Here is a 12,365-nt window from a genome sequence, read left to right as displayed (position 1 = left end):
ACAAAACAGAAACGGACTCATAGACATAGAAAACAAACTAATGGTTACCAAAGGGGAAGGGCGGGTAGGGATAAATTAGGAATTTGGGATTAACAGATACAAACTACTATACATAAAATAGATAAACAACAAGGACTTACTGTATAGCACAAGGAATTACATTCAGTACCTTGTAATAACCTATAATGGAAAAGAATCTGAAAAAGAATATGTGTGTGTATATATATATATATATATATATATATAACTGAATCACTTTGCTGTACACCTGAAACATTATAAATCAACTAAACTTCAATAAAAAAAATTAAAAAGAGCGGAACAGGGAAACTTTCCCAGGGCTCTGAAGCAGAGGTATAGCCAGGACTGTTACAGGACTGAATTGTGCTTCCAACCAAAAGATATGTTGAAGTCCTACCCACAGGAGCTCAGAATGTGACTTTATTTGGAAACAGAGTCACTGCAGATGTAATTGTTAAGATGAGGTCATACTGGAGTAGACTGGTTCCTCATCCAACATGAGTGGTATCATTCTTATAAGAAGATGACAATGTGAAGGCGTGGAGACACACAGGGAGAATGCGACGTGATGGCAGACGCAGAGGTTGGAATTATGTCGCGGCAAGCCAAGGAATGCCAAAGAATGCTAGCAAACCATGAGAAGCTAGGAAGAGGCAGGGAAAGATTCCATGCAGAGTCTCAGAGGGCCTGCTGACACCTTGATTCTGGACTTCCAGGCTCCAGGGCTGTGAGACAATAAATCTCTGGTGCTTTCAGCCACCTAGTCTGTAGTGCTTCATCATGGCAGCCCTAGGAACTAATACAGCTGCAGAGTATGAATCTGCAATAGGCCAAGGTCATCCCATGCCAAGGTCAAAATGAGTACCTCCAAATTACTTTGCGTCCCACCTACCAGCAATATGCTTTCTGATATACTGCAGTAATACAGGTCATCAGTCAATGTAACATATATTTTGAATCACAGTTCTCGCTAAAAGATTTTCTTTCTGTCAGGAACAAATGGTGCCTGCAGATAAATTGTATGCTTCTAAGAACCAAGGGAGGAAAGAAATCCCAGAATCTTAGGGGAGGAGCGCGTGGAGTAGATGTGTACAAGCAGTACCTCGGGGCTGTCATTACCTGGAATTCTTCTTGAATTAATTCATTCAGACAAGCTTGTTAAAACAATTAGAGGCTTGCAAACTTTACGGGGAGGTGGGGAGATAAGGAAAGCATCCTTATCTCTTGCTCAGTGGTACATACCATTACAGCCAGCAATGGCCGCATCAGCACAGCACACGCATGGGCTTTGGGTTTAGACTAACAGCTGTCCTTCCAGCTCCGTCACTAACTGTCCAACTTTGCACAAATCACTGAATCTCAGTGAGCTTGTCTCCTTATATAAAATGTAGATAACACATGGGACTGCTTTGAGATCATGTCTTTGAAAGTACCTAACAAAGTGCCTGGCCCCCTAATAATAGGTTCTCATTCCCTTGCTGTCCCTAGATATGCTGTCCAAGAAGGCAGCCCTGAGACACCTGTGGTTACTGAGCACTTGAAATGCAGCTACTGCAAGGATGAAATTGAAATTTTAATTAAATTTAATTTTAATTAATTTAGATTTAAATGTAAAAACTGAAGCAGTGTAAAATTTTTCTGGTAAATACAACTTTAGCATAATGGTAGGAATACACTTCACTTGGATTACGGCATCGCATAAGATACAGTATTACTATTATGTGTGTGTATCAGGCACCAGCATCATTTCTAATGCTGCACATAAACGCTGTCACTGATCCAGCCAGTGGACATCCTGATTCATTTCCCCTGAATTTTTTTTCTGGGCTATAAGTCTTAGTATGGCTCTTGCTTCATCTGTAAAAATCAAAGACTTTTCTAATTTTTTAAAATTCTTAAGTTTGTCTGCTTTTGCTGACTTTGGTCTTTAAATGCCAATGATTTGGGGAAAACAGTAGTACAATTATTTTCCTACTTTTACACTCGAGTTTTATGGCAAAAGTCAGCATTAAGGTGACCAGTGCCTAGAGATTAAGCCATTTAAGAAAAAGTTGCCTGATATATCCAGACAAAACTATAATTCAAAAAGATACATGCACCCCTATGTTCATAGCACTACTATTCACAATAGCCAAGACATGGAAACAACCTAAATGTCCATTGACAGATGAATGGATAAAGAAGATGTGGTATACATACACAATGAAATACTACTCAGCCATAAAAAAGAATGAAATACTGCCATTTGCAGCAACATGGATGCAACTAGAATATTATCATACTAAGTGAAGTAAGTCAGAAAGAGAAAGACAAACACTATATGATATCATTTATATGTGGAATCTAAAATATGACACAAATGAACCTATCTACAAAGCAGAAACAGACTCACAGACATAGAGAACAGACTTGTGGTTGCCAAGGAGGAGGTGGGTGGGGAGGGATGGCGTGGGAGTTTGGGGTTAGTGGATGTAAGCTATTATATACAGCATGGATAAACGAGGTCCTACTGTATAGCACAGGGAACTCTCTATTCAATATCCTGTAATAAACCATAATGGAAAAGAATATTTAAAAAAAAGAATATAGGGCTTCCCTGGTGGCGCAGTGGTTGAGAGTCCGCCTCCCGATGCAGGGGACACGGGTTCGTGCCCCGGTCCGGGAAGATCCCACATGCCGCGGAGCGGCTGGGCCCGTGAGCCATGGCCGCTGAGCCTGCGCGCCCGGAGCCTGTGCTCCGCAACGGGAGAAGCCACAACAGTGAGAGGCCCGCGTACCGAAAAAAAAAAAGAATATATATATGTATAACTGAATCACTTTGCTGTACAGCAGAAATTAGTACAACATTGTAAATCAACTATACTTCAATTCAAAAAAAAAAAAACTGCTTTATTATGAATCCTGGGTGAGTCTATGCCAGAGGCAGATGTACAGTGGTTGTGAGAGCTGACGGGTGTAGGGTCAGCACTGCCACTGACTGCAGCACAAGACAAGGGTTGAAATCCTTCAAATGTCCTACCAGAAGAGTCTGTCTGGCGCACCTTGTAAGGGGAGCTCAGCCATGGCTGATGTGGAAGCGATGTGAGTTATTTGGTTGAGTAGGATAACCTTGAGTGTTTGCCAAGTCAAGACACAAGTCCTAAAAACAAAGTCTTTCCCTTGCTGCCTACTTGTCCTCCTCCCTTGAAAACATACCTCTTGCTTTTGTTAAAATTCACCTACATCCTAGTAAAAGATGAGCTATGAACTGCAGTTATAAAGAAAAAAAATCCAGAAACATCTCAAGTTTTAAATTTCTTGACAAGAAATGTATCCAGTTAACAAACTCCCTCCTGTCTTGGCTCCCTTCCACAGCCCCTCACATTAAGAAAAAAAAAAAAAAAAGCAATTAGACTCTGGCTTGTGGTGAAATGCACACAGTAAAAGTATCACTGTTCCAAAATTCCAAAGCAATTTCACAATCCTAATGAAATGAGGGAGGAAATGGTTTTTTCTTGAAGTGTTGAAAACAATCACCCCGTTGCTATGTGGAGTATCTTTATAAACTGTAAAGGGATTTGCAAAAATTAGGTTGTTCCTTCAACACACACTCACTGAGCATCATTTATGCACCAGGCGCCACATGAGAAGCTGGGGATACAAAGATGAATAGGACGTGAGCGGTCTGGAAGAGCTGACAGCAGAGGGAGAGAGTCATGATTATTACCCATTATAACGTGGCCAGGCTTCCCATGCCCTCTTCCTACCTCTAGCTCCAGGAACCTTGATTTTAATTCACAAAGAACCATACTGTGGAGAGAGGGGAAAAAAGAAAAAGAAAATGACCACAGTAATGCCTGTAAAGGTGGCAGGTCTCTCTAGAAATATAGCTACTCTGTGAGTTTAGACCTCCTTTAAACGAAGGGTGAGGAAAGAACACAGCAAAACGCCTAAGCAAACTGTACCAGGCCCAACCACAACAGACACCTAGGGCTAGACGAGAGGAATTCAAAACAAATTGGGAAAGAAAATCATATACTGTGTAAAAATCAGTTAAAAAGGAAAACGAAACAACCCGGAATAGAGTGAAAAACATCTTTCTCTCCTTGTCCTTTGCAAAATTGCCCCAGAGTCACATCCGATGAAAGACATTACCTTCAGCTCCACTGGAAACGTGAGGTTTCACAAAGTAATCCAAGTTTGGAATTGATAACCCAATTTCTACATATTTTGGTTTTAACTCAGATTAAACAACTCAAATATCCAAACTCAGGTTTTCCTGATGTGATTTTATGCCTGCTTAGAATCAGAGGCTATGGAGAAAAGTATATACACAATAAATCTAAAATCATTCAATTACCTTAAGTCAATTGGGAGGCTTATATTTACTGAGAATAGGCATTTGACTCCCACAGTACAAAGACAAGCAAATGGCTCCCATGTTGCAAAATCATTCTAAGTAGGTTATTACTCTGTGCTCGGTTGTTCAAGGGGCAAGGAGAAAGGCTTGGGAGCTTGATCAGGAAAATGCTACATCTGTCAGCTGGCAGCAACAGCGCGCCGACACAGCCTCTTGAATGGACTGCCGAGTGAGCATCAGCTCACAGGAAGGGAAGAATTCAGCCCCTCTTGGGAAACAGATTCATGCTGCAAAATGAGTCAAGTTAATTTCCTTCAGTTAATTAAGCCGGTTTCCTTATTAGCAAAGGGAGATGACCAAGTCTAGTTCACATCTAATGACTCACAGAATGATGAGGTTAGCTAGCCCCATCTCTATATTTAAACTTGACTTTTAGATAGCGTCTCAGAGAACTTCCATAAGCAGTACTAGCCCTACCCAGTATTTAGTTCTGCTTTTACTACTGTGGAACCAAGGATGTGCTCAGAAATGTCCACGTGAACTAACACGGAGGTCTGCTAACTGCGAAAATTCACATACTGCTTCATCTCAGAGATGTGTATGTGTGTGCGTGCGCGCACGTGTGCGTGTGCACACCCAAGGTACCACGACATCCGGTATCCTTGAGAGGCTGGGGACTAAGTAGTATTGGGGTGTCCTCTAAACGCCCCTGTGACATGACACCTCACGTGGAGGATGGGTCTATGGTGAACACTTCCTCTTTATCTTAAGCAAAATTTTGACAGTGATGAGGGGTGGGTACAGGGACAGGAATTCCTCTGGAATGGCTCAGGGATCCAGGTCCAAACCAGGGTAAGCCTGATGGTATTGCTGAACCAAATCTACTGTTACCCAGACGGGCCCCAACAATTTAAGCCCTCCTCCAAGTCACCAGCAAGTAGCAAACATTCATCGTGTATCCATTCTATGCCAGCCAAATCCCAAATCTTTTCTCTCAATTCCCACATCGACCCTGCAAGGTAATAAACATCATTTACACAAATGAGGAAACTAGGGCTCCCGGAGATGAAACAGACCGCCCAGGGTCACACAGCTCATGTGAGGGAGCTGAGACTTGAATTCCAAAGCCTATGCTTTCCGTTAGTTACATGCCTCTGCGCTTGTGAATAGAATGTGTTTCTTATTTCCAAACTATTCTGAAATGAGTGTGGCTCTCAAATGAAATAGGGAAGGAGGGGAGGCATCTTCAGAACTGCTCTTTCTATGCAGTGGGCGGCTGGCACATAAGGAAGTACTATCTGAAAGGGGATTTCCTGTAAGGGCTGCAGTTCTTTCAGATGTTCTCAGAACAGTTCTGCAGCTGTCTGAGTTACTCAGGTAGAGATACATACTGGCCACTAACCCAACCCCAGTCTGATCCTAAAGAGCATGGCATGCCGCCCATGTAGGCCACGGGAATGGCCAATCACATTGACGACCGCCCTCCAGGGACATCTCTACAAAGGCACCAACACAAGGACGCATTTCCCAGGAAACCAAACTTGCTCATCCACCATGGTTCATCTCTGGAGCTGTAAAAACTCACACTATACTGGCACTGACTTCACCTGGATCTCTGTAATTCTATGTTTCTTTACTAATATCCTTCACTTCAATTTCACTTTCCTCATAGACAGGGCTAATATTCTGTAGTTCAGAAGACGACTGTATACACTAAATGAGGTAACACAAGCAACGTATCCAACAATGCCACGTGACTTCCTGTAACTCTCCTCTTCCATTAATGGTTCCGTAGTGACCTGTAGGGATTTCCAAGTGGGTGTTCCTCACCCCCCTGTTCAATATTGTTATCAAGTATAAAGATAATGCAAATATACAGTTTTCGATGATGGATCCAGGGTTCCACAACATGAATACTGCTGATTTTTTTTTTTTTTTTTTTTTGCCGTACGCGGGCCTCTCACTGCTGTGGCCTCTCCCGCCACGGAGCACAGGCTCCAGAGGCGCAGGCTCAGCGGCCATGGCTCACGGGCCCAGCCGCTCCGCGGCATGTGGGATCTTCCCGGACCGGGGCACGAACCGGCGTCCCCTGCATCGGGAGGCGGACTCTCAACCACTGCGCCACCAGGGAAGCCCAATACTGCTGATTTTTTAACTTGAGGTCTACATAAAAATGGATTTTAGGATCTCTAAGAATCTCCAAGAATTGTATGCAGAATTTTGTGGTTATATGCCCCTTTTTTCAGGAGAGAGGATCTAAAGCTTTCATCAGATTCTCAGTGTGGTTCGTGATCCTCCAAAAGTGTAACAACAGGCTGGCGCGGGCCGCCATGTTGCAGCAGGACAGTAATGATGACATTGAAGATGTTTCACTGTTTGATGCAGAAGAGGAGACAACTAGTAGACCAGAAAAATCCAAAATCAGTCACCCAGTGGCATCATTTCTCCATTTATTCTTTCGAGTCAGTGCAATTATAGTCTATGTTCCCTGTGAATGGTTCAGCACCAGCTTTATTGCCTGTATGGTGACAGTTATCTTGTTGTTGTCATGTGACTTCTGGGCAGTCAAGAATGTCACAGGTAGACTAATGGTTGGCCTGCACTGGTGGAATCACACTGATGGAGATGGAAAAAGCCATTGGGTGTCTGAGTCCAGGAAGGCCTTTCCTCAAGACAGTAAAACTGTTTCAGAGGCTGAATCAAGAATCTCCTGGTTAGGACTCATCGCCTGTCTGGTGCTGTGGGTAATATTTGCCTTTAGTGCCCTCTTCTCCTTCAGAGTGAAGTGACTAGCGGTGGTTATCATGGGTGTGGTGCTGCAAGGGGCCAACCTGTATGGCTACATCAGGTGCAAAGTGGGCAGCAGGAAGAATTTAACCAGCATGGCTACATCGTACCTCGGAAAGCAGTTTTGAAGACAAACCACTGGAGACGATCAGACCTCCTGAAGACAGTGAGGGAGCCTGCGTGCTCTTTCCATTGGGAACAACTGAAGGGGGTCTGGACTCTGAACCTTTAGAACTCAGTACCTATTGCAAAGAGGAGTGTTGGGTTTGGTTTTCCATTTTAAAGTTTACTTTTAAAAAAAAAAGGAAAACTAGTTTTCATATTAAGTTTTTACTTTCTAGCATATGGGGCTTGAAGGTGTGGTGTAGCTAGAAACATTGTTAACATTTGGTTCACGGTGTACATATGTGTATGCACATAGTCGTGTAAGATCCGTGTGTTAAATTAACACAAGTGTTTGTGTTCATGCCCATATGGAATGGAGACCTTTGCATTTTGATCCACAGAACAAGAAGGATGTTCCTAGTCTATCTCAAAACTCTCTGTGTTTACATACTATTTCTGTAGATTATTTTAGGTTTTGCTTCCATGGTAAGAGTGAGCACTTTGGCTTATATATAGACTTAGAAATAATTGTTAATTTTACACTTAATATATACTTCATGATGAAACTTCTTATCCTAGGCATTTACAGGCAGGTAAAAACCAAATTTGGGCTATTGGTGTTAACTAGTTTCTAAAATTTTGTTTATTTTTATTTGTAATGAGTCACGTACTTAAGGCCCAGTTAATATAAAAGGAATTTTCATAGTTTATGTTCATGGGATACGTAGGCATTGCTGCTGTTCTATTTATTTGGGGGGAAAGATAGCCAGATTTTACTTTGGAACCTTCCAGAAGCTCTTCAGTGGTCCTTGGCCTAATAAAGTCTATCTTTTACCACTAAAAGAGTATTATTCTTATGTCACAGTGAGAATAATCGTTTCAATACTTGGCATTGTAAATGCCTAAAAGACGTTTTATTTTGCCAATCTATTTTTTTTCTTGCTATAATGGGGATATTGTAAATCATGTATTTGTATTAATGGTATTTCTTAAAACAATATATGTAACAATCTGCAAACTATTGTAGGCATCTGTAAATTCTGTTGCAGGTACTGTAAATTTTGTTTTAATCGGCAGATTGATTATTTCGTGATTGTATTTTTACACTGTTAAAAAATTTTTGAAGATGTTTTGTCTAATTGAATGTATCTTATTGGCATGATAGCTTTAAAGGTGCATAACTTTATATTTGTATAAAACTCTACCGCTTACAAAGCAAAAAAAAAAGTGTAACAACAGCTCTCCTACTGGTTAGCAGGAACAGATCAGGTTGGGTGGAACCTGTTTTATAAGCAGCCCTGATTTCCTCAGAGTTCAAAGCCATGTGTTCTTGTAATTCCAGGTTACAGTAATGAATGTACATTCTCCAGATCTGGGGGACTGTGTAGGTTCTACACTCATGGCAGCTGGAAGGCTGGGCTTGGTTCTATGTCTTCATTCTCATCAGGCAGCAAGAGGGTATAACCAGGGCACAGAAGACCCCAGAAACCATATCACGTGAGAAACAGATGAAGAAGCCAAGTATGTTTTGCTGGAGAAAGAGAAGAACTGGGGAGTAGGAATGCCAGAGCTCGTCTTTAAATAGCTGACCATTGCTATGTAGGAAATGGATTAGATTTAATCTAATGTAGCTCCAGAATATGGAACTAAGATCAAGGGTTGGAAATTATGGGGGGAAATTTTCCAGCCTCTCTATAAGGAGGAACTTTTGAAAATACAAAGGGCTTCACTGTGAGGCTATTGAGCTTCCTGTCCCTTGAGTTTTCATACCAAGCTGCATGTTCATCTACCGGGGATTTGTAAAAGGGATTCTTTATTGGGTGGAGGTAGGGGAAAATGACCTCTACGATTCCTTCGCATTCCATGATCTGTCTATTAAGATTTTATATCTCTTATTAAAAGTTATAGTCAAAGACACATACACACGTTCCTTCCCTTACTTCATGTAATAGATCCTTGTGGTGAATCATTTCATAAAGGGGATAATTACTTCTTTAAAACTTTTGATTTCTATGGATTCTGTTGCCTTAAAATGGAGCAAACCTATGCCTGGATGCAGCGTCTGTGCTTTCAGCACACCCTCCGCCCATCTACCTCCTTGTCTGAGTCTCCCCCGCCCCCAACAGCCTTCACCCCACCCTCGCCTCTCCCCGGGCCTCTTGTGCTCTCCACCTAACCAGTTAACATTGCTTCTCATCCTACGGTCTCTCCAATCTATTCTCCACGAGCAACCAGAGGAATCGCTTAAAACCATTCATCAGAGCATGTCTTGCTGCCTAAGGTCCTTCTATAGATTCCCATTCTCTTAAAGTCACCCTCATGGCCTGGAATCGCTGGATGACATGGTGTCTCCAAGCCCATGTCAGGCCAGGCTCCCTCCTCCACCGTGCTCTGGCCACCTGGGCCTCTCCTCCTGCCTCTGCACCTGCTTCCCCTCTGCCTTGAACCTGCCCCTCCTACCTCCTGGTCATCCTTCAGGTTTCAACGCAAGTATCAACTTCCTGGCCATGCTGTCTCAGTTAGCCTCACCCCACCCATGCTCGAGCACATCGCTGTTTTATTTCCCTCACGCTCCTTATCACAATTTATAACCATTATGCTTCTTACTTTTGACTTGGTATTCTTCCCCCATCCAAGTGTAGCTCACTGGTGATAAGGACCTAGTCCACGTTGTTGACTGATGTGTCGGTGCCCAGTGTCTAGCACAGGGACTGGCCCATGGTTGAGGTCAGTAGGTATTTCCCGAATGAAAGAATGAATGAGCGAGTGAGTGAGTGCATGAACAAGTCTGTCCAGTACAGATGGTCAGCTCTGCGGCTGTGCGTGACCTTGTTCTCCTCTTAGACTGAAATGAATACACTTCCTTGCTACCCGTCGTCCTCTTATCTAGGACAGGGCCGTGTAAACAGCAGGCCCTCTAGAGGATTTTCCATGGGCCCCCAAGAAGCTCACTAATATAAAGCTAAAGATTAGAGAAAAACAACCTTTGTTACTGAAGAAAGACATTAGCCATGCCTCGGAGTGTCCACTGAGGGGTAAAATCCTAGAGAGGACTAGCCCAAGTCCCTAAACCTGGGACAGCGTGTCTCTTCTTCCTCCGAGGGCTCTCAGAAAACAAGTGTTCTGGCTGAGAGGAACAGGAGATGCTGGAATGGGTTGCTGAGGAGGTGGTAGGATCTCCCTTTCTGGAGATCTTTAAAAATAGAACAGCCATCTGGGATGATGTAGATATGGTCTCCATTGAGGAAGGGGGATGAAAAGGGAAGGAAACATCTCTTTAGGTTCCATCTCATCCTTGATTTTCTGATATTTCACTTTAAGTTTTGATTCATGGCAGAAGCCTGAAAGGAGCTAGGAATTCACTTTTTCTTTTTAATGGAAATGGAAGTCCCATTTTACTCTGAACTGTAATTCTGCTGCATGACTCTCCTTCTCGCCTCAAATGGGCAATTTGGATGTCATGATTTTTTGGTTAGGTAGAAAGTTTGGATGACACTTAACTTCCATTCTCTCTCCTAGAAAGGAAAGCAGAAGAATCGAAGATGGAAAAGCTCAGATGCTGGGAAATGACAGGGTGAAGAACACAAATCCGTGAGGGTCCTGCTCAGGCCACTGAAAAGGACTGAGGGACAGAGCAGCCCAGGAAAAACAGGCAAATTTTTTTAAGTGTTTAATACTTATTCTACCTTTTTTTAAATTTATTTTTTTCATGGAAAGGCATTTTATTTCAAATATAGCCGTGTGTACATGTCAATCCCAAACTCCCAGTCTATCCCTCCCCCCTCCCCCCCACAAGGTAACCATCAGTTCATTCTCTAAGTCTGTGAGTCTAAAACAGGCAAGATCTTGTGGGATGTCATACATCCCACAATAGGGACCTGCCGTGGTTACATACAGAAGTTAAGTCTAGAAGTGGTCTACTGTTTGTAACAATTCTTCATTTTTTGTCCTGCTTTGTTTTTTAATGGAATCAAGCTTGGGAAAGTCAACATGTAAACAGCATAAGGCATATTTTTTCTTATATATGGCTATGAAAGTATGGCAATTGAACTATTTCCTAGCTCTGTTCTTATGACTCTTGCTTGATTTGTCAAAGCTGCAGAGTCGAAAGAATAGTAGATTTTAATATACAGAGCTTGGATTTGACTATTTTGACTATAGAGGCCACACTGTAAAAAACCTTGTTTAATGTTCCTCAGAAGTATTTGTAGCCATAACTGTATTTCTAACCTAAGTAAACCTGGTTGTGATGATCAAATACATTTATCTTTAGATGTTCATTACAGGCACCGTTGTACATAACAAGCTACTGGCCAACGGGACTCTAGTTTTGTTTTTTCTTTTTTCCAAAAGGAATACAAATGGCTTTCAGTGATGAAATTAACTCTTTTGCCTTCCTGTAAGTTAATGGATAATCCATATTTTTATGGAATATTGTGTTAAGTCAGAACGAAGTGTGACCATAAAGGTCTTCACAAACCATACTTGAAAGACGGCCCTGTCACTTCACAGGACATCCATCAAAGCTACGTCCTCCTTCATCTGCCCACTGCTTCCAGAACGTGGGCTGAATGTCCATGGGCGACGTCCCTGTGGACCTCTGGGTGTGTCCGTGTCCACTTATGCTAGAAACAGAACCCGAATGCTGGACGTTCACAGAAAGAAAATTCTAAGGTAGAAATAAGAACAAAACAAACAAAACGAAAAGGCAGAAATGGGATATTCTCAAAGGGCTGGAACATGAATTACCTTAAGGGGCCTTCATGATATAAAATCCACACACCATTGTGTTTTGGTCCATTCTGTTGTGTAACTCTTTGCTAGAGTGGCTACCACCCACCTTTCGCTTCTGGATAGAGGACACATAAGGGTTCAGGGCAGAGAGAAACACCTGATCCTTTAACAGAGCAGGATTAAGTGTCTGCAGGAAAGTTGTAGTTTCTACAGAACATGGCTCCAACTTTTCCTCCCATGAGGACGCTGTCTCAGTGCTGGAGCCCCTGGGGTTACTGCCGGGCGTGAGTGAGTGAGGCGCTGGGTCCAGCTCCGGCCAGAGCTACAGAGCTACGGCACTCGGGGATTTAATCCCTGGGGTGAAGCCTGGAAGGGTTTG

At 42.6% G+C, this 12,365-nt stretch overlaps 1 protein-coding gene and 1 pseudogene across 4 annotated transcripts in view; one reads left to right on the top strand and one right to left on the bottom strand.

Annotated features, from left to right (window-relative positions):
* Positions 1–12,365, bottom strand: part of MAML3 (mastermind like transcriptional coactivator 3) — a 628,299-nt gene that overhangs the window by 208,060 nt on the left and 407,874 nt on the right. The window lies entirely within an intron of this gene.
* On the top strand, positions 6,685–8,063 carry LOC115846425 (Golgi apparatus membrane protein TVP23 homolog B pseudogene; annotated as a pseudogene).

The sequence above is a fragment of the Globicephala melas genome, chromosome 5, assembly GCF_963455315.2.
Source record: "Globicephala melas chromosome 5, mGloMel1.2, whole genome shotgun sequence".
Classification (NCBI taxonomy): domain Eukaryota; kingdom Metazoa; phylum Chordata; class Mammalia; order Artiodactyla; family Delphinidae; genus Globicephala; species Globicephala melas.
Note: the sequence above shows the minus strand (reverse complement) of the source record. Positions and strands in the feature narration are given on the sequence as shown.